At 39.1% G+C, this 26,376-nt stretch overlaps 1 protein-coding gene across 1 annotated transcript in view; it reads right to left on the bottom strand.

The window, feature by feature from the left end:
• Nucleotides 1-26,376, bottom strand: part of MID1 (midline 1) — a 240,402-nt gene that overhangs the window by 213,408 nt on the left and 618 nt on the right. The gene's annotated exons all lie outside the window — the stretch shown is intronic.

Raw genomic sequence — 26,376 nt, 5'->3', positions numbered from 1 at the left:
AGGTAACAACAGGGCACAGCCATACTTGAGTTTAGTCAAAATTATATTTAAAAAATCCCTTTTACCAATGGGAAAAACCCACAAAAATTGTAATCCTTGTGTGGTCTAAAAGTTAGTGCAGTTATTGGTTTATAGACGATTTTACTGGCTAGCAGTTTCTCATTTCAAGTAGATTTATAAAATTCAAATAATATCTGCATACATCTTACTAACCTATAGACTAAAGTTATTAAATAAGACCGTGAAAATTTGCTTGTAATTGAAACATAAAGTGGAGTCTTAAGCTTTGGAAATTCAGTTGAAATTAAACCGTAATGAACCTGTATTTTTATAGAGTTTTTTACTTTCAACCTACAGTTTGCCACATCTGCTTAAATTCCTTTCCAAAGCTATACAAAAGCTGAGCTGTTAATGGTTTAATGTTGTATAAACTGTATTATTAAAGTATGCATTTGTGTTTTTTCTTCACCTAGGAAGTGTGTTTTATAGATTTCAACTTTTTTATTTACATGTTTATTTATATGCATCAGTCATAAAAATAAATTTTATCGTTCATATAAATAACCTGAATACTATTTTAAGGATCACAAATATACTCTGTCACCCAAAATGTAGGATTGGGAAGTTGTGTTTCAGCTCCTACCTTCCACATATAATAGGCAGCAATTCTGGTTACAAAAAATTTACAGTACATTAGAACAGTAAAAAAACGGATGAGGAAAGTGCCTTTATTAGCTTTCCCATGTTATAGATTCAAACCTGAGAAAATTACAGCCTCGGGTGTACAGAGGGCCACCATTTTAGGGACGAAATTATGACCCCGTGAAGTGTGTCCAGCCAGCAGGAAAACTCATTACTCACTTCTGAAAACTGAAGTATTTGGCTCAAAGTCACCCTGAGAGTCAATAATGCAGCCAGGTAGCAATCCATGTTTCCCTCACCCCAGTCCAGCTTGCAGAGTAAAATTATCTTCCCAGTTAAATACAATATTGAACCCCAGTCCCATTTGCTGTTCTCTTTCCTGACTAAGGTTGTTTTCACTGTCCCTTACAACAATCACTGTAGGTGCAGCCAAGAGCAGTGGTGCTTCCAAAGACCTGGATAGTAAAATATCCACCAGGTATGCTACTGCTGTTCATTGCCTTGCTAGGGCTGAAAAATCCATAATAGTTAAATTCCAGTGTTTGCTTAGCATTTTGTTGGGACACAGTGCCTACCGTTATATGAGTCCATTAAATGAGCCTGAGATGTTCTCTGGCACAGGCAAACATGGAATATCTCACATTCACATTGCTAACTTCTCATGCTCTCTGAAAGGGTGGTCACAGGCAAAATCTCTTGCAGGGATTATCCCTGGCTCATCCTGGTGCCCAAACCACACCTGGGAATAAGGAAGGCAGCATTAGTTTGCCAGATCAAAATCATGTTCAGGTGCTTCTCCATTAGCAGAGACCTGCCCTGGCCTCCTGCAGACCCCTTCTTCAGGGGTGAATTTCTGTCCAAGCTAAAGAAAGATAATTTTCCTTGATGTCAATTTTCTAACAACGCTAATGGATCAAATAGCAGCTGCAGCAATGCAATAACTTGATTCCTTCTCAGTCACTAGGAAATCTGTTTTTTTATCCACACTCCTTTCACAGTTTTTTGAGAAACAACGAGATCTATAATTTTTGGTGCTTCCACATTTAAGGAAAGAAAAGAGCTACTCCGGAACATGACCATTAATAATGAAAAAAAAAAAGCCAAAATGCTTAGTTTCTCAAATCACAGGGACCCAAATTAAATCACCCATAGAAAGATAAAAATCCTTTGATTTCAGAGTGTGAGGAAAGGCATACATCAGTTTTGGTCTCGCTGGCACCTTACACGTACTTTCTATTACTCTGCATTTGCAGTACTGCTGGAAATACTGAGGTAGGGGGGAGAAAAAATACAGAGAGCAACACCGTCTTCCTCAGTCTGATAAGAACAACATGGAGAGGCTGCTTTTTACAACAAACGCACCTCCTAAAAGTTAATTATTTTCCATTTAACACAGGGGGAGTGATAGAGGCAGCGCCGAAACGCACAGTGCCATCTAACGGAGGAACCACCTTGTGTAACCTGAGCATCCAAACCGGCAAAAACAAAAAGTCCACACCGGATCTGTGTCAAACCGCAAGCACACCAGGAATTTTTCAACCAATATGTGATTCCCGACAAAAACTTCACCTCTAAGTTTAGCATTTTTAAAAAAAACAGGCTGCATTTAATAATCAGAGGTAATTCCAAAACCGAGTGGCTGAGGCTGCATTCTCTTCTTCCAAGTGCACTACAGCAGGGTACCAAAGGAAAGCAAACCAACACAATCTGGTGCACATTCCAAAAGGGACATGCGCCAGACACCTACAGAAGGGTGGAGGAAAATTAATTAAGGTTCAGTGTTGCTCTCCTGTCCTCTAGAACCAGCCCTCCCACGGGGCAGTGATAGCGCACAGCACCCTGCCATGGGCTGCCCCTGCTCTGGGCTCTTGCAAGCTCCACCATGGACTGGAACCCTACATCAGGAAAAAAGGGTTCCTGCTATGAATACAATTTGTGGGAATGAAATGGTAATGAAATGTCCATATATGGCTTTTCAAAACCAAACTATGTCATAGCTGGGAGGGGATTTGCAGGGAGTGTTAAGCAGTTATTTTTAACTGCTGCTTGTTAAAAAATAAGGAGGATTTTAAAAAAGGTAAAAAGAAAGAATGCCTGCATTTTGAATAGATAATGGCACTTGAATTCCAAAATCCTCAAGCCTTAGAAAAATATCTTCAGAAGGCAATACAAATTGAAGTTCATTCATTAAATAAAAAGAATGCTGAACATTTGTATGACAGACATCAAAAAAAGCATAAGAAAGAAACTTTTCTCAGTAGAAGATTCATTAAAAATACCCTTATATTAGAATGATACCAGGAGAATAATTTTGAGACAATTTTAATCCTCAATTCTCTAATTATTTTAGTGTTTGAAATTTCAAAGTGTAACTACACAGGGTAAAATAATTTGGCATTTTAAAAGTGCATAACACCCTCATGGTAGTTAGCAGAGTATTTTGCAAATTCAGATGGTGAGATATATAATGATATCAGCATATATGACTAATTTGTAACTCACACCTGGGCTGCCACATCTTTCTAGAAATTATAAGGAAGCTCTTTATTTCAAAGAGAACCTTAGAGTCCAGTGATAGTATATTTATATGTCACATTTTATTCAAGGCTGATTAAATCCATATTTACTTTCAAAACTAAGCTCAAAGGACCACAATTATACATTTTGTATGCATACATGCACAAAACATGTCTCTCTAGTAGTTTCGCATCTCTTGTTTATAAAACACTGAAAGTACAAATCTAAATGTTTCCGCCCTCTTTTTCTTTTCCTTTACATATATGAGGAAACTAGAATTTAGCGGAAAATTACTTTTTAGAATAGATAGAATTAGAAACTTGCTTCTAATTCTATTTCATAAAAAATATAATCTATAAGGATCACAGAATCATTTGGTTGGCTAAAAAAATTCTACGGATTTTATAAATATTTGAGGCCTAAAAATGGCAAGGCAGTTTGAAATAAACTAAAACCAAATGTATAAATGCCTCCAGTTTAACTGTGAATTTAACAGCAAACTATGTTATTATTGACTAAAATAGAACTCTGTCTTTTTTACATTAATAAAGGCATATGATCAACCATGGTAAAGAATGTGTCTTTCTGCATGCCTGATTGTGTTAGAGATAAGATGATGTTAAAGTAATTTAACCAGTCCATGAGGCTTCAGCTCATGTTTACCTTAAACTCATCCTCACACCATCCTTCCCACTTGCTCAGCACAGGGATTCTCTGGTAATGTGGTTGCCCCTACAAGGGATTTATTTTCTCCCCACTGGTACATGGGATGAATCCACACAGAACATTTACTTCATTGCTGGAATCACCAGTTGATTTTTTTAATTTATTGTTTTTAATCATTCCCAGTACTGGGAAGTTCTCCCGTAGTAATCAGGACTAGACAGTGTTTTCTTGGGATTTTCCAGGCAGATTTTTGATGGAAGTATGAGAAAAAAACCACAATAACATCAAGTTTCTTGGCTTCTTGGTTTCGTGGCTTGGCTTCACTTGTAGATTCTCCACCTCCTCCCCTCCTGGGGCACAGGGGGATGGGGAATGGATGTTGCAATGAGTTCATCAGGTGTGTCTGACACTCCCTTCATCCTCAGGGGGAGGACCCCTCACACTCTTTCTCAGCCTGGCTCCTTTCTGCTGGCTGAAGTTCTTTACAAACCGCTGCAGTCTGGGTCCCTTCCATGAGGTGCAGTCCTTCAGGAATAGGCTCCAGTGTGGGTTCCCACAGGGTCACAGCCTCCTTTGGGCTCTTATGGAGTGGGGTGCTCCACAGGCTGCAGGCAGATTCTGCTCCAGCAGGGATCTTGATGGGCTGCAGGGGCACAGCTGCGCCAGCATGGTCTGCACCACAGGCTGCAGATGAATCTCTGTTCTGGCACCTGAGGCACCTGTTCCCCCTTCTCCTTCACTGACCTTGGTACCTCAGGTCTGTTTCTATCACAGATTCTCACTCCTCTCTGGCTGCAATTGCTTCTGTGCAGTAACAGCTTTCCCCTTCTCAGTAAGTTAGCACAGAGGTGCTGCCACTGTCAGTGATGGACTCAGCCAGCAGCAGGTCCATCTTTGAGAAAGTTGAACATGGGGAATTGTGGTGGTGCTTGCAGGGGTCCCAGGATGAGGGAAGAAATGAGAGTCTTGACTCCACATTTCAGAAGGCTTGATTTATTATTTTATGATATATATTATATTAAAACTATACTAAAAGAATAGAAGAAAGGATTTCATCAGAAGGCTAGCTAAGAATCGAAAAGGAATGATAGCAAAGGTTTGTGACTGACTGAGACATTCCAGACAGATGGACTGTGATCGCCCATTAATTAGAAACAACCACATGAGACCAATCACAGATGCACCTGTTGCATTCCACAGCAGCAGATAACCATTGTTTACATTTTGTTTCTGAGACCTCTCAGCTTCTCAGGAGAAAAAATCCTAAGGAAAGGATTTTTCAGAAAATATCATGGCTATACGGAATCTTCTAGCAGCTTCTCACAGAAGCCATCCACTACCAAAAGCTTTTCCTCACAAACACCATCAACTACTTTTCTCACCTCCACCCTCCCACAGGCAGGGATGTCATCTCCTGTTCACTCCGGGCAGATTGGCTTGCATTACCAAACACAGTTTTCACAAGAGACAGGATGTATGGAATACGGTGCACCATGCAATATTTCCACCAAACCTCTCCTGGGTACAGCCTTGCCATCATGCAGAACTGTACAGGACAGGAAAGAAGTGCTGGAAGGCAATCCCACCTCAGCATTACTGCTCACCACCGTGCCCTGGCATGCCTGTGCCACAAGCTACCCCGAATGTACCCCCAGGCCTCTGCTGTGCCCCCCCCCAGGCATGCAGAGTGCTCCCCAGGATCAGTCATGGGACACAGGCACTCTCTGTGTGCCACTGCAGCTCAAGGCTCACTGCTGCTGGAGACGCTTCACCTCTGCCAGCAGAGGTTGCTTTCAACATGGTGATACATTCAACAAGGGAGGTTGGCTTGGATGGATGATCTGGTGGTCAGTGCCCCTGCTTACTGATTTAACAGTACAGCTGGCCAGAAGATCAAGTGGCTTTCCCTAAGTGATTCAGTAAGCCAGGACCACACTTCTTATTAACACCCAAAGTATTTCCTGCTACCACCTTTAGCCCTGAACAGCAAAGTTGCCTTTCCAGAAAATGAAGAAGCTGAGAAACCTATTGTAAAGTACATTAAATTTCAGTGAGAGAACAAACTGCGTATATGGGAAAGTGCAGAATACTGACAGATAAATCTTGAAAAAATAAAGGACCAGAGGTGTTGAAAAACAAACAAAAATATAAAATTCATACTGTTACCTATTTTAGGAAGGGACATTAAAATACTTTTTCAAGATTAGAGATGAAAAGGCTACATTGATCCACATTTACCCTCGATTACTTCTGGGAGATGAGGGTTCAGCTTCTTGTTTCATCTGCAGAATTCTTTTATGAAAAGTCAATTATATTTTCTCTTTGTTGAAACATTGTACCTTTTCGTAAAATCTCTGTCCCTTGCTTCTCTATTTCTCAGATTCTCCCCTGTAAAGTCATGATAATGAATGTTTCCTTTTCTCCTACCCTTTATCTGAAATGGCTTTCAAGTTCTGAGGAAGCACATCATACAAAGTGACTTAACAGGAGAAAGCCCTAGTCTCAGCAATTCCCCTAGACACTACTAGGGAGTTCAGAATATGAAAGGTTGCATAACTCTTCCTTAATAAAACAGAGGTTAACAAGACCATAAACCTCTACCCATAAGTTCAAACGTTCTTTCAATATTACTGCAGTGATAAATAAAACATCCCCAGCATTAAAGTTCCCATCATTTAGGCCTTTCCTCTTGATGTTTGCAGTGTGTTTATCAAACTAAAGAGAGTTCATAAAGGAGTCCCAGGCTCCAACTATCAAGTCAATACTCTTCCCCGTAAACACAACATCAAAAAGCCAAACTGTTTTAAATACACTAGACTATAAAGTTTTCTTTTCATTTGTTATCTCTGTTGCACCTGCTCTAAATACTTCTTAGCTTAATTGATAGTCTCTAAACAATCAGTGTTTATATTCACTTTGGAGCTGCTTCAGAAGGAAGATAATAGTCACTGTTTGTTTTCCTTCTGTATCCCTGGTGTCACATTGAATGGAAACTTGATTTCCATTGCAGACACTGGCAGGAGAGTCCTGCACCCACCACAGACATTTGTTGCCTGACTCTGGTTAACAATTCACCTATTAACCATGTTACTTTACCTTCCTTTATGTTTGAGCATTTTTATTGCATTCCAGTAAACCCAACAACCTTTAGGAAGAGCAACATGCAGGCTGGTAAACCTTGGCCTGAGGCCAGCCACTCCTACACCAGCTCTCTGGGACTGTCACCAAGGAAGTGAACTATTTGTCCCTGGGGCTTCACTGCTCTGAACTCACCTACTGGATGGACCATGGGGTTGGTTTGCACCCCATAGCCCTGGGCTAAATAACCCCACCGTGTTTGGTGAGACCTGAACTCTATTCCCCACTCCTTGCATCATACAGCCTCTGAAGAGTTAGAGCATCCCATCTCCATGGCCCAGGCTCCCAGAGGGGTCACAAGGAACAGGAGATCTAATCACAAGCTTTGAACATATTCCCTGCATTTCGAATCTGAGTCTGCAGAGCACTCAGCAGGATAAGAAAAACAAATGTTGTGTAGTTGAATGACATATCATGAAGAGGAAAAGAAAATGGAGAGGCCCTGTCTGGTGTTTTGGTAGGGGTAATTTCCACATCAGTTTAATCATTCACTCTTCAGTAGGAATCAAGTTCAAAAAAGAAGGAAAACGAAGAAAAAAGGTAAAACTTTTAGCTCCTTTGTGACAAAAATGTAGCAATCTCTGGAGAATGTTAATGCTACAAAATATAAAATATTACTTTTATTACTCAGTGTGCCTCATCTGTGCAGATGGAATCTCTTGTTACCCCAGTGGTCAAGTTCAGCCGACAACCCACTGAGTAAATACCACATGGGAAGCTAGGGAGCAGTGGCAGCTTGGAAGATTTCCATCAGCCCAAGAGAAATGCAAAGAAGACAGGAACCAACAGGCTCAGCGCTTGCACAGTTCAGACTTTGAACCCATACGCACCCCAAAAGACCATAGGAACCTTGAACCCCTGAGCTGAGGGCTCATCATGGAATGATGAGCCAAAATACTGTCAGGAATGATCTCCCAACACTGAGACAGGCAAAGGTGTCTTGGCACAGCCCAGCTGCAGCTCTCGTGAACTTCAGTTCTGCTTCTAGGGCACTCCTTATGGCCAGACACCACTTCTCAAGGGAAGCTGGATGGCCATTCACAACACATTTCCGAACATGCACCATTTGGTAATTTTATTTCTGTATTTGAAAACAAACACCTCTCTTTAGCAAACAAGAAAATAAGACCTAAAATATTTAAATTCCCAAAGAAAGTGTGATTTCCAGTATCAGGTCATGGTTAAGGTAACATTTTTATCACTGCAGAGTTACAGTTTCTCAGTTACATGTTCCTCAACAACACATTTTCTAGCATTATCAAAGAAAATGCAGTGATACCTAGATAGCATGCCAGCATCCTCTCTTAAGAAACACTTCCCACAGACCAAGAATGATGGGTGTGCAGAATTCTTTGCAAGAGTTCACTTAATTATCTCTCAACTCTACCCTTCCCAAACTGTGAGGCAAATGACAGGCAGTGTCATTTCACTCACAAAATGACAATTTTCAGAAAGCATGGAAATGAAGGTGCAGATATTGCCAAAAGTATGCCTACCTAACAAGTGCTTTTTAATGAATGCAAAAAGAGACTGAAAAGCTTCTTTCTCAAAAGGGTGCTGTTAATACTTCTCTTTTGATCTGACTGAAAACATGAGAAAATAGTGATTTCAGCTGTGAGGTTTTTGTGGTTTAGATAAACATTCTTGCTGTTAGGGAATTGATGTCTGACAAACTCCATTCCTTGATTTATCACATTTCACACAAAAATTCATCTAATTGCATATTGTTATTTTTTGCATTTACAGTACTATCATTGTAGCCCACCATGATTACAGCACCTGTGAAACTCAGTGCCTGGGGGAAAACTACCTTAATACCTTCTCCTTTCTATTAGTGGAGCAATTCAATATGTTTACCTTCCTGAGCACTGTCATTTTATACAGCCAAAGCTACATATTTCCTGCTGAAACACTGCAAGAAACATTCTTACATTGTGCTTGCTTAATATGTTGGGTAATTCACAGGAGGAAAGAAAAGTATTTAATAAAAATAAAAGGATAATCATTTTACTTTCAGGCAGAAAATCCTTTTTGCTACTTATTATGTTTTTATTTTAAATATTTAAATAAAACCCCTCTTTTCTACAGTTGAACAAGAAATTAGCAATCAAATTAATCAAGTTTATTAGTAAGGATTTCCATATTGATTCAGTTACATTTTATTTTTTTATAGCCATCTTCACAGCCTATGGAAACTTACAGTACTTCCTGTTATGATTATTATACAGAACTTGTAAAAGATCAAAGAAGCATTGAAATTTCATTTGTTTCCCTCATTAAGTAAAAATTCAAATTCTGCATTTTATTGTGCATGCACAGCTTCTCTTTCTATTCAGTGGAACTGAGGGCCAAGTCACATCCCTATTTATTCTAAGATCTTATTCAAAGATAATTCAAAGCATATCTTTCCTCTACAACTCTATAAACAATGAAAAGAATTGTCATCTTTGGTTTTCAGATTTTAAAATAGATCACTGACTTGACAATTCTTAGAAAGTGTGCTAAAAAATAACTAATGTTACAACTTTAAAGAACATGCTTTCAGACTCTCCTTGTTGTCTTTCTTACAATCACACAGCAAAAAGGATAAAATCAAAGATGACTACCCAGCAACAAATATTCCCCTTGAATCTGCTTATCTAGATTTTATCCATTAAAACTTCTACAATTTAACTGAGCAAAATTATGTCATTTAATGAGTACAGACATGAGTAAAATCCATCTGCTTTTTTATTTTTGAAAACCCCAAAGAGATAAAAATTCAAAGGGTAGATGGAAAAGTATGAAAATTTACAGAAGTTGGCCTGCTTGTGAGGCAGCTTTGGACTTAAAGGAGTCCAAAGTTAGTTTCATAAATATAGGAGTCTCATTTTCACTTTAAAATTAGCCTCTAAAGGTGTTTTGCCATTTGCTGGAGATAGTTATCAAAGTGCTTATGAACAGAAAAAACTGCTAATATTAAAATACTGTTCAGTTGGGCTCCACTTCAGCAGTTTTCCTTCTCTCACTGATGCACACACAAACCTGTGTACTCACAAACACTTATTTAAGAATATGAATCAGAAGATTTGGATGCACCAAGAGAAGGATGATGCCAGAATCTTCTGGGGATGAGTAGCTCAATCCCACAAAGCGTGGCTGTTGTGTATTAACACCAGTGGGCAGGTAAGCACCGCACAGTCACTCAGGCACCACCCTCACTGGGATAGGGGAAGAAGAAAGAAAAAAAAAGGCAAACCAACATGAAAACACAAGATTGAACAAATAAATTTTAAAAAATTGAATAAGTGGAAGAAAAGGGGGAGGGAGATTGGAGAAAACAAGCAATGCAAAAGCAATCACTCACCACTTCCTGTAGGTAGACTGATGCATAGAGTTCCTGAGCTAAAGAGTGCTAATTCCCTATATCTCCCTATTTTCCCTTTTATTGGGAGGCATTAATTTATATGCCATGGGATACCTCTTTGGTTGATACCTTCAGGTCATCTGCCTGGTTGTGAACCTTCACCCTCAATCTATTAACTGGGGTGTCAGAGGGACAGAGCAGACCTTGAGGCTGTACAAACATTGTTCAGCATCAGCTAGAGTATTGAGTGTTATCACTTCTATTTCAGACAAAATTCTGAAACACAGAGCTGCTATGAAAAGAAAAAATCTATTCTATTCTAGCCAGGGCCAATGCAAAGGTATAATTACTTTCATCAATCCTCAGTTATATTCAGAAGAAAAAGAACAAGAAGGCATGTCTCCTAAGGCATAACAAATGCTGGCAAGCAGCTGAGCTGTTATGTTTCTTAGTTTTTTGGCAATAGAATGTACCTTTTTCTATTAATTTAAAGGAACCAAAACACCTAACCACTTCTGCAAACATTCACTTTGATTACACCATTCCCAAACTTTTAAAGGCAACCTGAGCTTGTGTATTTTTCTAGAGCCATAGTACACATCACTAGGAACTCAAAGAGGGCTTACTTCAAGACAACCTTTCTTATCTGTGAGAAATCCCATAAAGCATATGCCTGCACATTTGGGATATAATTTTGTGGTGTTGCAACTGCCACAGCCCATTCACTGCTCTAATAGGCAGGACACCTGTAGAATTAACAGCACCAAAGACTCCAACCTTTCCCCTGCCAATATCTGGACAAAAATCATCATGTACTTACTCACACTTGAGGCAAGTTTGGAATTTTAAAAATGGCATGAGTGTAAATATGACACTTTCTAGACAGTTACTCCTATTCAACCTGACTGACACATGGAGGATGCTCACTCAGTCTCTGCTAGCATCCCTAGTATTGCTGTCTAGCAAGGAGAATTAGGTGAGTCAGACTGCTACTGCATGGAGAAGGAGATATATTTGTAAGAGCCCTGCCAAATCTCCCACCTGAGGTCTAAAAGAACATGCTGATGTAAGATAATCTGGAACCATTTCCCCTTGCTACCTGGTCAGGGGAAAAGCAGTTGTCACTCATCACTTTCTTCTTCTGTAGAAGGCCCTTGCCTACAAGCCTTCCCTCTTCTCACCTACAGCTGAGAGAGACCTGCCTGTTTACCTTGGAGAGAACAAAAAGAACATATACAGCCCTCTCTTACCTATCCTACACCAGCACTTGTACTTTTCTCCTTGCCTGAAGTATCTTTTAGCTGAATCCAACAGTGTTGATAGATAAAACCTTTCATATGCTACTGCCACAGCTAAGGTGAAGAGCAGATGCCTAAAGGAAGGAGCTAAAGGTGATCCCATCAAGTAAATGACAGAGACTAGAAGTTCTGTGTTTGAAAATACAGGACAAAAATGAGAAGAAGCAGGGAAATAATGCAACTAATAAATGCTAGAAGGTCCAAGGAGACGGAGTAGTTTTCCCCAGATGGGTACAAAGGAGTTGCTACCCACAGCAGATTTCTGGAGGAGGCTTGAAGTAATTTGCACATATCAAGTAACAAATTTCTAAATTGCAAATTTGGCAGTGACATTACAGATTTAGGAAGCTGGTCTACCACTAAAAAGGAAAAAAAACCCTTATGGTACATTTGCCTTTTATAGATCATTAAAATATTTATTTGCTGAGATAACAGATATGTCGGTTCAGAAGGATTAAGTGCTCCACCCATTTTACTTAGAGGGCCACTGAGTTACAAAGAAATTCTCAGACTGCCACAGGAAAGAAAGCTTACCTTTAAACTTATTACTTTGTTGGCACTCACAATTCCTGTTTCAAAAATACATTTCTAGGCACCAGTGGGGGAGTCTTGACAGACTCCCAGAAAAGGCAGAAAGCCAACTTGTAGTTATTTTAAAGAATGCATCAGTTGTCTACAATTTTGCACCCTGGTACAGATCCTGTTTGTCTGAAAGGGATCCAGGCCATGTAAAAACGGTCTGTTGGACAGAGTCCAGAGTTTTACAGACTAAAAGCACATAATTTTACAACATTCCACCTCAAATCTTGCATGAAAATGCTGGTTAGCAAATTGTGATAGGTAAAGGGAGGCAAGCAACTTTTAACACTGTCAAAGCATTTTTGGGTCAATCCCAAGACTGTGGGAAGAGCAATATCATCACTGGGAAGAGCAAAATGGAAAAGTAACATCTATAAATATTTTGTGTTCTAGTCTTTCTGCATCCTTGCAGTGACACTTTACTCTGGTACATTTACAGGGAGGAATTACTCTGATATTTCCACTTTACAATGTATAGGCTCCTTGCCATCTCTTCAAAATTCAGATGAACAAAATAATCTAACTGCCAGCAGAGTCTGTTAAGCTATTCTGCAATACTACTGAGAATCAAATATGAGGCTTCAGTTCCATTAAGACATTCTTACATGATTACTTTCATTGCCATGAGCAGACCTACTAACCTACACAGGACTGTGCTATACAGTCAAGTTAAGCAAGTGTGTAAATGTTTGCAAGTTCAGATCATTAGATCCCTATTCTGGTCCTCATGACCTAACATAGCAAGTAATATTCACAATAAAATTGAGTCCTTTTCAATTGTTAAACACTGAAACTTTGTGTGCAAGATATGTAATTTCTTTGCACCACTTAGTTCTGAAAGTCCTTTAATGCTGTAAAACTGGCCAGTGATATGAATTCATCACAGATAGCTTATGTGCAGGCACTTGTTGTAGGCACAGCACCCCACTGCAGCGGGAGTGGCATGACGCCTTTCTCAGCATGACCATACATGCACACAGCTGAAAAACAACAGGTAAAGCTGCTACATTCAAAGAATCTCATTCCTAACAGGCTACAAGCCTTGCTTAGCCAAGTCAAGTTTACCAAATAAACAGGCTTTCGGCAAAGAGTGATCAGGTTTGGTAAAAGAAGGAATCACAGCCTGAGCAAAAACAACATCTGCATAAGTGAGGACAAATGCTCAGGGCCCCAGACAAGGAGACAGGCTGACAAAGCTGTGGATAAATCAGGATGCCATCCTACTCAAAAGAAAGGATTCAAAAGAGACATTGGTGCCCTGTTATTAATCCAGTCACTTTTGAGTGGTAGATCATAAGAGTAAAGCCGGTAGTTCACATGGTTAGAGGCCCCCACATTAAAAGCCATTTGAACGTGTTCCAACAGCATTGTATAAGAAGCTGCCAGTTGTACCAGCCTGACATAAAACAAGGTCCCTTCATCTTCCCTTATAGAGCAGTTGCTGCAGAGCTATTTGCCTTATAGGACCACATTTGCCTGCTTCATCGTGCCATAATTCCAACAGAGCAGGGTATTTCTAAAAGTTACTGCCAAGAAAGGAGGCACAGGAAAAAATGCTTTTAGACAAAATACTTTATATCAACAAAGTTAAAACTGGACAAAAAGGTTTTCCTTTCAGAAATGCCTCATTATACACCTAGGTAAATTTATGGTGTTCTGAAGCAGAGAAAGACAACAGAAAGGAAGACTCACTCACTTCAGACTGATAAAATACTTAGAAAAGTCAATTCAGATGTGTGCTCTGAGTTCTTCTTACGAAAAAACGAACTCAAAAGATTATAGAAAATACAACATTAGAAGCTGCCAGGAGCAGCTCAAAGCAGCCAGCGACTGGGTCACTTATTCAAGACATAACAGACTCAGGGTTAAAATCCCATATCAGAGCAAATTCATATGCACTTTTGAAGGCAAATTCTCTGTTCCTCCTCCACACTCTCCACTTTAATGGCTGTTCTTAAGACTGAAGAGACTTTTTATAGTAGAGGTGTTGTCAAAATTAATCAATTCTTCCAAGAAAGTATTTTGACCAACTCATGCTTTCAACCAGAAAAAGTAGATGAAAGAACTAATAAAACAACACAAATCAGAAATAAACAACTCACAGGGGCTTCAGCAAATATGGAATATGGCTATTTGGCATATTTATGAGTAAGCTGCTGAGATGTTCTTTGAAGGCAAGCTACAAAGCCCACAGTGGGTTCTAATGCCACTCATTGTAATGGAGGCACCACATCTATCACCCTTTTTCTCATAACACAGACCAGTCATGTAATTGGTGGGACATTTGCTATTTCAGAGTTTGTTATTTCTTGTGCCTTGAACAGTGATTCCAGCCCTAGTTAAACTGCCACGCAGTTCCCCTGAATCCCAAATGCATACATATTTTCAACTCAAACACAACAAAAAAATAAACCCCAGTCTGAAAATTCTCTAACAATAGAGCTGGAGGAAGTAGTTCATTTACTCTGAATGCTGTAAATTTGGCACAACCTGGTGCTTCTGCATCAGCACAACTGTCAAAATGCAAGTCAGAATTGAGACATGGAAACTCCACCATGTCATCACATCCGCGCCACTGCTTCTCTCAGATCCGCTTTCTGAAGAGCCTTCAAACATTTTGCAGACCTCATTTGCCAACAGTTGAGTACACAGTGCTTCACCACTTCCCTTGAAAGACTACTCCATAAATGTTAGTCATAAACTGAAGAGGAATTTATAATTGGATACAGATCTCTCCCCAAAATTGTCACACACCATATATTAATTTCTGTGTGCTGATCAGTGCAGTTTGAATGCTTCTGTAATATTCATTCAACATTCTCTTTGGTACATGATGGGATGAAATACTGTAAATAATTCCTCTTTTGTGCTTTTGATACAGTTGTATTCCTTACGGCAGATAAAGAGTGCACTACAAAAGCAACATCATACTACCTATTGTTTCAGTTTATGAGCTTGCATCTTAACTCTAGAACAACATATATTATGAATAATCTCTCTCAAAACAGAAAGATGTTTTGTCTTTTTTTGTGGAAAGGCAGAAGAACAAATGTCCTTATGTTATATAAGACACATGAACAGTGGGGTTCAGCACAGCAGTACTTTTCACTTGAAGAGTCAAAGGAAAGTGTACTTACCATTGCAATTGTAAATGAGATTGGAATTATACCTATCTTACATTAGGCAGAAAAAAGAAATATGCTATAGAAGGGAAAAAAAATTACAGTCTTAATATTAGATCCCCTATTACTTCAGTCTCCTGCACCTGGGATCTCTTCCTTTAAGAATAAAGTTGGAAGTCACTTTGGAGAGAAGCCAGCTGTCTGGAATCCTTTGTCCAAAGTCAAGCGTGGGCTTCTAACAAGTCATAACAGAAAAAGGCAAGATCCTTTCACCTTTTTATAGTATCTTAAAAGCTCCTTTCTCCCTGCAGTTTCACAGAAACTTAAAAGACAATTAAACCAGTGCCACTGAGAACAGAAAAGTCATGCTTCATTTTCAAATGTTCAACATAACCTACAGTGGTTACCACTGTACATAAGAAAAAAGTTCTACCCATCTGAGAGCAAGAGAAAACTGGGAAGGTAGTAAAAAGTCAATATAAGAAACAATAGAAAAACTTCCTTCAGCTCTTACATGTATTTGCTACTGTTGATGAATTTCGATAATACAGAGAGATTCCATTAGGCACCTGCAAGTTTTAAAAACGAGGTCAGTCTCACTTTACATGGTCTATTCTATTAACTTATGTGTTCAGAGCCCTGAAATCTTGTGGTCCCATGAACACAGGGCTCTCTGCTCCCCATAGTTCATAAGTTAACCCTTTTTTTCCTCTAGGAGTTGCAGGCGGACTAATACTACTGCTTAGAAAACACTGATCATTCTGAGAAAGGAACCCTTAGCTGCAGCTGATGTATCACCAGGGAGAATACTCCAAGGGATTTAGACATGATTTCAAGGGCACAGAGGAACAGACCTTGGGAACAGTCTCTCCTGGATGGGAATGTGTAATGCTGTCACCTTCCCAGCACTCTGCTCAACAGATACATCCCCATCCACCCTGTACTGAAAAACACACAGTGCCTTGAGCATCAGGCCTGGGAACCAAGGGTAAACAGCAGTGACTTCTTCAGAGTCTGCACCAAACAATTCCAGTGAAACAATTACAGTCAAACAGTGAAAGAATGATTAATTTGGACAAACTTTGTTTTTTAAAAATCCAAGAAAAACACAAATCAGGTTCTATGCTTATACACATATCTCAGTACCTGATTGCTCTCTCTACCTATTCATAATTAAAGAGACCCAAGTTAATGAAAGTGCCAGAAGCCTATGGAGGTACCTACCTTTACACAGAGTTTTTAAGGCTTTTGAAAGCCTATTTTGATTTAGCCTTAGTTTTCCACCTGTCACATTTGCAGCCTCCACGTGGGTGGAAAAATTCCATGATTTTTTGGGTCAACATCCTCAAAATGTAAAACATAAGAGTGACATTAGTTATGCCCACAATCCAGGGTACCTCCTTCCTTTGGCGACAGCTCTCCCCAGAGGATCACAAAGTCCTGACTTTTGTGACATTGTTCTTCCAGTGACACTAACTCATTCCCCAGGAGGGACTGAGTTTATATTTTCACAGATATGTCACCTTGTGGCCATAGCACTGCCTCTTTAGGAGAGGGAAGGTTTCCAGCACACATCTTCCGTTTCCTGGGCAAGTTAATAATAAAAAGATAGATAAAACCTAAGGAATCTCTTCTTGGGCTTATAGAACAATGAACTTTGTCCAGCTCTTGAGAGAATAGTAAATAGCAACCACACTTGGAAGAAAATTGCAAGCAAACAAAACTATGCACTGGCACTAAAGAAATTAGTGAAGTTTCTGGGTATCAGAAGAGGGCAGCCCATCACCTCCTGTAATGGGGACGTTGCAGGTCTTGGTCTGGGATAGTGACTGCAATGGGCACAGCTGTCAAGGCTTAACACCACACCTCACACACTGAAGTCTAGCAAAACCTGGCTGCAGCACACATCTTTCTCAGTCTTGTGTTAAATTATTTCAGAGGAGGAAAAAAGCTGAGACACAGTTCTTTAGAAAGAATGTTTTTTATTGAATATTGGTTCCATACTTGCACATTATTGTCCAGATTTTCTTTTTCAGAATATAAAACCATGAAAAACCACTGACCCAGTCCTGATCTAGGAGAAACACTGAACCTTGCTTAGAAGAATGTCATCTTTCAAACAAGGTTTAGCTTTAGATATAGTCTGTCCAAACATTTTAAAGAGTATTTTCCTCTAGGCAAGACGTCAAAAGCTGGGTTGGAATAGACATATGGCTATACAGTTGCTTAAAATTACTGAATATTTTAGTAGCCTGGTTCAATTTAATTTTTGCAAATTATTTTTAGATGGAAAACTTCTAAACCTCAGAAAGAGAGCCGTATAGTGTTGCTGCCTATGAATATGAAATAATATGCTTCTCTCCCAAAAACACAGTAATTAATGGTTGTAGTAATTATTGCCATCACAAACCAAGTATTTTTCCTAACAGTTACACATTGGCTGCCTGAGACAACGTTCCTTTCCTCTGTGTTCAGAATAAGGATTGAATTAAGACAGAAACCACTGTGGAAGACAGTAAATTTCCAACAGGAATGAGCAGAATGCATTATGGCATCCCTTCTGCAAGATGGAGTCCCCAGTCAACCACAGTCTTTGCCCAGAGAGCTGTGAAATTCACAATGACTTCCTCGCCACTCTGCCTAAATACTGACCTGGAGAAGAGTTCTGAAGAACAGCCCCAGCTATGAAAGGAGGAGTGAAGCATATTCCGGCTCTGCCACGAAGAGATGTCTTTGGACAGTGTGGTAGAAAGCACATTACTACACCCATTACTCTCCCCATTACTGGGTAGAAACCCACCACTACTGCAAATTGCCTCTTGTTCTGTGAGCAGATACCTCTGCTGTAACACCTTTGCACCCTCCAAATCAGAGTGGAGTATTCAAAGACATGTAAACAGATGGACTGATTCAAATGAATGACTGTGATAGTAAAAAGGATTAATGCTAATCAAAATATTCACCCATATTTTAAAATCACACTAGGAGATAATTTTCCAGTTTTAGGAAGGTCAACAGTTCAGCATTTGCCATTTCATGAATTAGACACTAACAATTAATTTAGCCATCACTAAGAAACTCATTTAGTAAACAAACCTTCTGAATCATGATCTCACAAAGCAGCTAACCTCAGAAATGCTGAGTCATGAGAAGGTTATGGGAAGTATCAAGTAGAAGAAATTAATCTCACTTCCATTTCCCTGTTTTTCTATTTTTACATTCTCCTTTTCCTGGATCATTGCCTTTAATCTGAGACCTTATTGATTGACTGCTATGCCTTGTACTCTCACAGAGGAATTAATGGATATAGCACTGCAGTGAACAGCATCGATCGACCGTAATCAATGACTCAGCACTGCCACACAAACGGGGGAGACAGACTCAGCTGTGGCCCGTAGCACATCAATAACACATTGTACACAACAAACCAATTTTGTTCTCCAAGAAGAACCTTGTCATGTAACTATCCAATCTACCTCCTACTTAGACTCAGTGCTGAGGAGAACAGCCTCCTCCACCAACATAATCCCCACATTTATTTACAGTAGTTATGTTCTTGCTTACTTCACATCAACAGAGATTGTGCTGTTCCAGTGTTCATGGCTACATCACATGATCTACATAGTAAGAGAAAAAGGAGTGCATTTTGTACAGTAAATGGCAGTGGTTTAAGGCATCATTTCCACACATGTAACTATTCACACTTTTATCATGATTTTATTGGGTTTTGTATTCATTCATGTAATCTCTGTATTTGCTGTTACTCAATGCTAATGTTAAATTGGGAGTCTTGGAAAAAATGCTTGAGACTGATAACTAGGTAGAAGCTAGAGTAACAAAGTCATTTAGAGTTCCCAAACTGTAAAGCAGTGAGTCTATGGTACTGGAATCCATAAGGAGAGTAGCAGTGGGTCCCAGTCTGAGGCTGAACCAGCTCTTCTTTACAGGTAAGGGTCAGCTGTGAGACATCATATCTACCTGATTGGAGTATGGAAACTGGAGGCATAACGACATGAAAGGAAAATGCAGGCCCAGCTTAAGCACTGCTGCAGTGTTGGGACATGGACATGAGACAGGTTGGGGTCTGAAATTGGAAAATATTTCCAGATTTCCTGCTAGGGACACAGCCAACGTCATAGCAAGCAACTACAGCTGTAAGTCTGAAAAGTCTATGTGGAGTCCTGCTCACCATGAGGATCAACTACACTTAGATCCTCCACAAAAAATATTTTGTTCAGTCGGAAAAATCTCCAAAGACTGACCTGGCAGCTTCTTTGGTTAACCCATCACAGTGCCTAAATACCAGCTGTAGAGTTCTTCCTAGAATCTAATGAAACTCACCATTAATGCAAATTGCCTTTTGTTCCATCCTCAGAGATTAACAATTAATTACTGTCACATTTACAACCATGTCTGTGTTATTTATTCTCTTTTCTAGACAGTAATTTACCAAGCTGAGCTCATGCAAGGAAAAGCAATGAGTTGCCAGATTCGGGGGTGGCTGCAGCAACTGGATGTGTTCACCTTTTGTTCTCTCCTGAAGGCAGCAGTGGGCAGCAGGAAAAGCTCAGCTCCTCCCTGGACCTCTGGGTGAAGGCATATGGACAGAATATTGGTTCATGAGATGCTTGTGCAGGACACACTGGGAAGACAGATTTTCAATAAAACACACTCGATTCATGCAATATATGTCCAATTTTCTTACTACAATTTTTGGTTTGCTTTCCATTAGTCTTTCTCCATTTTTATACTGCATTTCTTAAAGTATCACATATAAAACTGGGTGAACAATTCAGGATGGCATTTATCACAACAGAACAGGGCAAAATGTTTACTTCTCATCCTCTTGTTGATAATACCTTCAGTAATGACTCCCAGAATGGCTTTCCTATTTCAGCATTTTGCCTCATCAGCGACTTGCATTCATTTTCTAATTTGTGGTAGCCCACAGATACTCCTGCTGACTGAATTATTCCCCATTTTCTATAAATAAATTATATTTTCTTCTCTGACTATAGAAACTCATAGCTTCTTTTGATTCCATTATATCTTCTTGATTTCAGACCAGCCTTCCAGCTAGTGAAATAACATTCAAATTTAGTTCTACCTCCCTCAGCCTGGGTGTTGTACTGGAAACTTGGCAGATGACACTGACTCCATCAATTAAACTTTTTGGTTTTGCAAGCCCTTTCTAGAGAGCTTTTTGTTTTAATTTTTATTATATTATAGCAATTCTGCATACAGCTCTAAAATGTCTGTGGGGGAATAAAGGACTTTCAGCTGATGGTTCTGTTCAACTGTAATCTTCCATTTTCTCCTTGTGTTTTGTTGCTTTAGTTCTCATGTGGCAGAGAAAATGTCCAAATTGAATGCCTCATGGTACAGAAACATATGAACTAAACCTTCAAGGCACATCAGCTTAACCTCCAAAATTAAAATGCAAGCTAACAACTGTAAGTCATTTCACTCACTTTCATTAATCCAAACCAAAGTAATCTGCTTGTGCATTCCAGCAATGTGGAATGATACATGCTAGAACCAACATGGCAGGTCTCTGAAACATCAATACCTATGGGGTATTGCTGAAAAGTTTAGCTGTTAATCTCAGCAATTTATTTCCAAATCCAGGTAACCTTTTCCATTAAAGACAGCACTCTAGAGCATATGTAGATATATCAAAATGCATGTTTTTCCTTACAAGTATTCCACTCATGCCATAAATGTGGTGAGATTCTAGAATGAAGGATATCAAGCTTCAATAATTTTGTTTTCTGTCATGTGTATTTCTTTGTTCTCATCATCGTCTGACATATATCCATAATATAATCCTTCCTTTTGTATTGACATTTATGTGACTCCCTCCAAACCATTAAAAACACACTCAAATATGGAATACTTGCAAGTCTAGATGTGAACTTGTCACTTTTCTGTGTAAACCATATATATCATTCTTTAGGACGTGCACTTTATTATAAACACAACTTAAGTTTTATTTATTAAACCAATCATACATGCTCACTGAGTCCAGTGATTCACATCATGTACAAACTGAACATATTAAGCAGCACATGTGCAATAAAAGCAAACAGATCTTTGCAGTCTAAGCTTGCATAAATGGTGGTGGCATGGCAACATATCAAAGGCAAAATGCAACATGGCCAGAATTTCCCACTGGAGAGTTAAGCACAGCTGCGTAACTTTGAGCCCACAACCAGGAGGATATCCCAAACCACCCTGGGTACATTGCTGTACTTAAGGTAAGAATTCATAACTAACTGCTAATGCCTAAACTCCCCTGCTAAAATTGGATGGAATTTCCCATGAAGGAGGCAACTAAGATATTAAGAGTATAGTAAAACAACTACTCATTTTACAGAATTAACACAGCAGGAACATTAATGTTGTTTCATACATAGTGGAATTAAATTTTTCAAAAAAAAAAAATCCACCTTGGGAGGCTGGATCTGAGGTTTTATATGGAATTTTCCAGGCTAGGCAGCTACAAAACAGAAATATTAGGAACTCAGCAGCAGGAGCACATGCATCTCTGGAGGAGCACAGCAGACAAACCATGGCACTTACAAAGTGACACTCTGCAATGCAGTGTGTCACCAAGCAGAGCCCTCTCAGCCACTGCAATGCCTGAACTGTGCACGAGGGGTCAAAAATGGCCTTTCTTTCATAACACTGAATGTGAACACTTTGAATGCTAAATGAAGCTGAACTCAATATAATGATGTCTAATAAAAGGAAGTGCTTTTTTTTTAATATGCCATCTCCCTAAATCCAGCTTTCAGAGGACCAATACAAAACCAGCATTGAGCGAAACTACTAAAGAAAAGAGAGAGTGCAACTTAACTTCTACCCTCTAATGAACCCTTAAATGGAAGATCTTAATTTGTTCAAGGAAAATCCTGAGTATTACCTAAAGCAAGTACTAATTATTCCAGTCTTTGTGCTCACAATCACACGAAAATAGTAACTTCACTAAAAAAAATCAGCAGTGATTTTAGATGCATATGAAATTGAACACGCGTTATAATCATAGATATAGATAGATTAGGAAACAAGTATCTGCCTTTGCACAGACTTTTAGACTCAAGTATATTTCTAGATATCTTGTTGAACAAAAAATGTATTTAATGTGAAAAAAATATTAAAATCTGGAATCACACAAAATTTGCAATGAAATATTTGTCTTCCCTGGTTTACTTGCTACACAATGACAATCTAGATTTTATATTAATATTTTTAATGAGAGAAAAAAAAAAAGAAAACAGCAGGGAAATACATCCTAAGCAGCTGGTAAACTCAGCCCCTAACACAGGCTGCATATTTTTAATATCTTGCCCTTATGAGTCTCACAGCCATGTGTACTCCAAAGCTCTAACCCTGATAAATGGTTTTCAATCACATCTTGGAATTAGCACAGAAAAAAATAGATTTAAAAGATAAGCTTTCATAAATAAGACTACTTGCAGGAAAACACAGGACTAGAGAATTTGTAGAGACTTAATTTTCAGCCCAGTCATTTTCTCAACTTTTTGGAATGAATAAACACACAGGAAGATAGGACAAAAACTTCACATCTTCATCACAGATTTTTCATGCTTCACATTTCCCAACCCTTTTAAATAAAATACTTGCATTTTTCCTGTCCTAAACAATTACACTACACAATAGTGAACAAATATACAGATGTCACAGACTTCTAGTCCAGAGCACAGTTTAATGTTCTCTCATCTAAGAAAATGCCTTTTGAACCATTCCTCAGCTTCACACTGTCCAGCTTTTTACCTCCTTCATTTTTATGACTGTTAGGCACTCATGCTCACAGGGGTAATGAATGCAATGCTAGGCCAGAGGTTTCTCAGGGGGAACATCCCATCGCATTTTTAGGTTGTGGTTGCAGACTGCAATCATCATAGCTGTATCCTGAAAGTGGCACACCAGAGCCAAGCAAGGCTCTGCATATGAGAGCAGCTGCTGGACTAGAAAGCCCAGTCCAGACTCGGAATGCTGTTTTTAACTTTAAATTCCAAATACAATTACCAAAGGCTGAAAAAAGAGAGGCTAGTTTTAAAAAAGGTTTAAAAAAATAGGCAATACACACTTTTTATGGATCACATGATCTCTGGAGAGTAGCATTAGGCAGATGAACTGGGCAGACAGATAAAGATGCCCTTCCTGTAATTCCTTATCATTCATCTTCAAAGCAAGTACTTCACTTCATGCAATACAGCGAATTCTACAGAAAAAGTGATTTTGCTTTGCTCTCAAGACACCCATCTCCACCTTGAGTTATTCTTAGAGCTCTTGCTTAGAGCTCTTCAGCTGCAGATGGCAATTTTCAATTAGGTATGTGCTTCAGGGGAAATAAGGAATTTACTAAGGTCACTTAAGGGCAATGAAATCACACATGCCATATAAAATGCTTACACTACAAAATGATAGCATAATGGAATGGTAAAGCTTTTAACAAAATCGTAAAGGGAGCATGCAACTACAGCATGTTCCTTTATTATTTCAAGCTCTCCAGTTGCACCTTTGAAAGGTTAGTTGTTTTTTTTTAATTTTATTGAATATGTGTAAAGATACCAGGAAAAAGCATGATGTATCAAACTGCTTCCTGACAATGTATAAGGGTATTCAGCTTCAAATTATATGCAAATCAGAAATTGAAAGCAAAAATGGGGTGATGGACGCAAGTCAAGCAACCCGATAAAAAAGTGTCCTAACTTAGTTTTTAGGATGAGCAGATTACTAAATGTGGAAAAACATTGAAGACATTTAGTATGTTCTTTCATTTCTAAATAAATTTTAGAATAAATACTTAAAGCAATTTCTGATTTAAAAGGGACAAATTAATAACAGTTCTCATGAATTAAGCCATCAGTAACACAACAGGAAGGCAGAAGATCATTTTGGTTCATTGTCAGCACTATCAAGTCCAAGTATTTCTGCTTTCCTTCAGTCTTGTCTCAGCTACACAACTAAAGCTGGCACCACAGGTGTGTGCACAGACTTGAGGTGCTCATTGCCTTCCCCTGGGTTCAACACATTCATCCCCAGAATATACACTCCAACACAACACCATCACTGCACTCTGAACACAGTTCTGCCATTAAAATTAACACAAAGGAATCCTTGAATGAATGGGGGGAAAAAAAATCTTTAACTTTTTTCTTTAATCAGTGAATAAAGCTCATCACCTATTAACATGGGTTAGAGATCCATTCCTAGCGTAGCAGGCTAACTTGCAGGAGCTCAGGCCACAGAATGGTCCATCCCATTATTATTATTTTAAATTATTCCACATTTTAAATGGGATAAAAATATTTTTAATTTTTTTTTTACTTTGAAATTCTTTTCACACCATAAACAAGGATAAAATTTTCCTGGGGGATATCTCCCAGGCATCGGTTCCGGCCTGAAAAGAATTTGCTTTTTGTGCATCCAGGTTAAAGGAAACTTGTGCCATGCCACAAGCACAGCACCAAGCTGAGGTTAAACCCTGGGGCAGACGCTGGTTTTAGGCAGGCCCCCCTGATGCTGCAAGCTCTGAAGCCACACCATTGCACATGTCCTGTGGGTGGCAGAGGCAGGCACTGTGGCTGGGAGCAGTGAGAACCAACTGCTCCCCTCGTGTCCCTCGGAAGGGTCACAGCCACAAAGCTCAGCGAGGGGCAGGCAGGCCCGGCACGGCCTCAGCGAGGGGCAGGCAGGCCCGGCACGGCCTCACACATCTGCTCACAGCCTGGGACACGGCAGCCTCATGCCAACCCCAAACACACTGCAGAGACTTTGGACCACACTTCTACCTGGCTTGGCACTGGGAAATACCAATAATGATTGCAACATAGCCAGACAAACTGATGGGGGCAATGCAATTTCCTGCAGAGACATGAAAAAGGTGATTTAAGAGCAAGTTTCCCTGGAGTCTGCTCTTGCCCTTTAAATTTATGCTTTACTAACAGCCCTGTTAAAAGTCCTTTCTCTGTACTCCTTTTCAATTCAAAATAATAAAGATATTCCACAAAACCACCAGGATGAGAAATGCAACAAGTGAAATTTATGGTTCTGGTCTACCAGCCTTGCTTTCTTTGTGGCTTCACCACAACCAAAGATGATTCATCACAATAAACCCATTAGCTTCAGCCCTGAAATAAGTATTCAGGAACTTGCTATGTACTTTGTGGTGTTGAAGCTCCTGTAAAAGTTTCTACTGAAACTACTACAGCTATCCTGTGTCATTCCCATTAAAACCTCACTCAAGATTCAAAGTCCGGAGTTAACAAAAATCTTACACAGAAATGAATGAGAATCTCTATGAACACAAGTGACTTTTAATTCTTTCTTTATTCTGAATTAATTTAAAGCAGGTAATACAATAATACTAATCTCAGGAGACATTAATTCATAAAAATCACAGCTATTTAGAAGAAAGAGGGTTTTTAAATAATAATCATCTTCATTGTAAGCTTCTAACCTCCTAGGACTCTTACTTTCCCACTAGGAAAGATGTAGCTACATCTCCCATAATGAGTGCATTCACATGCCTGTGCACACATAAATATGAATAACCAGGAAAATAAGAGGAAAGTAATCATATATCAGTCTTTAATATCAGAAAAACAAAAAGCACTCTGAAAATGCACTCTAGCTAGTGCTCTGAAACTTTTTTTCCTTAGAAGATACTACAAGAGATCAACTGCAAATATTTTCCCCTTCCTACATAATACACCATATTGGCAGAAAACTTAAATAAAGTTCCAAAATGAACATGCTGCTACGCTACTTAGCAGTAACTGTCCTGATGGACTGCACACCAGTATTCTTACAGCTAGAAACTTACTGGAAAATAGTTTTCAACTTTGTTTTTCATTATGCCCTGACTAAAATCTGCAGAGAAAAAATTCTCTCAATTTCTGAGGATTTTACTAAAAACCTGTTTCAAAAATGTTATCATACTGTGCAAATACTTCCTAAGAAATACATATCCTTGTTTTGAGCTGGGTAATCCCCATTGTAGTAGAACCTGTTTAGCTTACATTTCCTATAACAGCAC

This window comes from Zonotrichia leucophrys, chromosome 1, assembly GCF_028769735.1.
Source record: "Zonotrichia leucophrys gambelii isolate GWCS_2022_RI chromosome 1, RI_Zleu_2.0, whole genome shotgun sequence".
NCBI classification, from domain to species: Eukaryota; Metazoa; Chordata; class Aves; order Passeriformes; family Passerellidae; genus Zonotrichia; species Zonotrichia leucophrys.
This window is presented reverse-complemented; position numbering and strand designations above follow the sequence as displayed.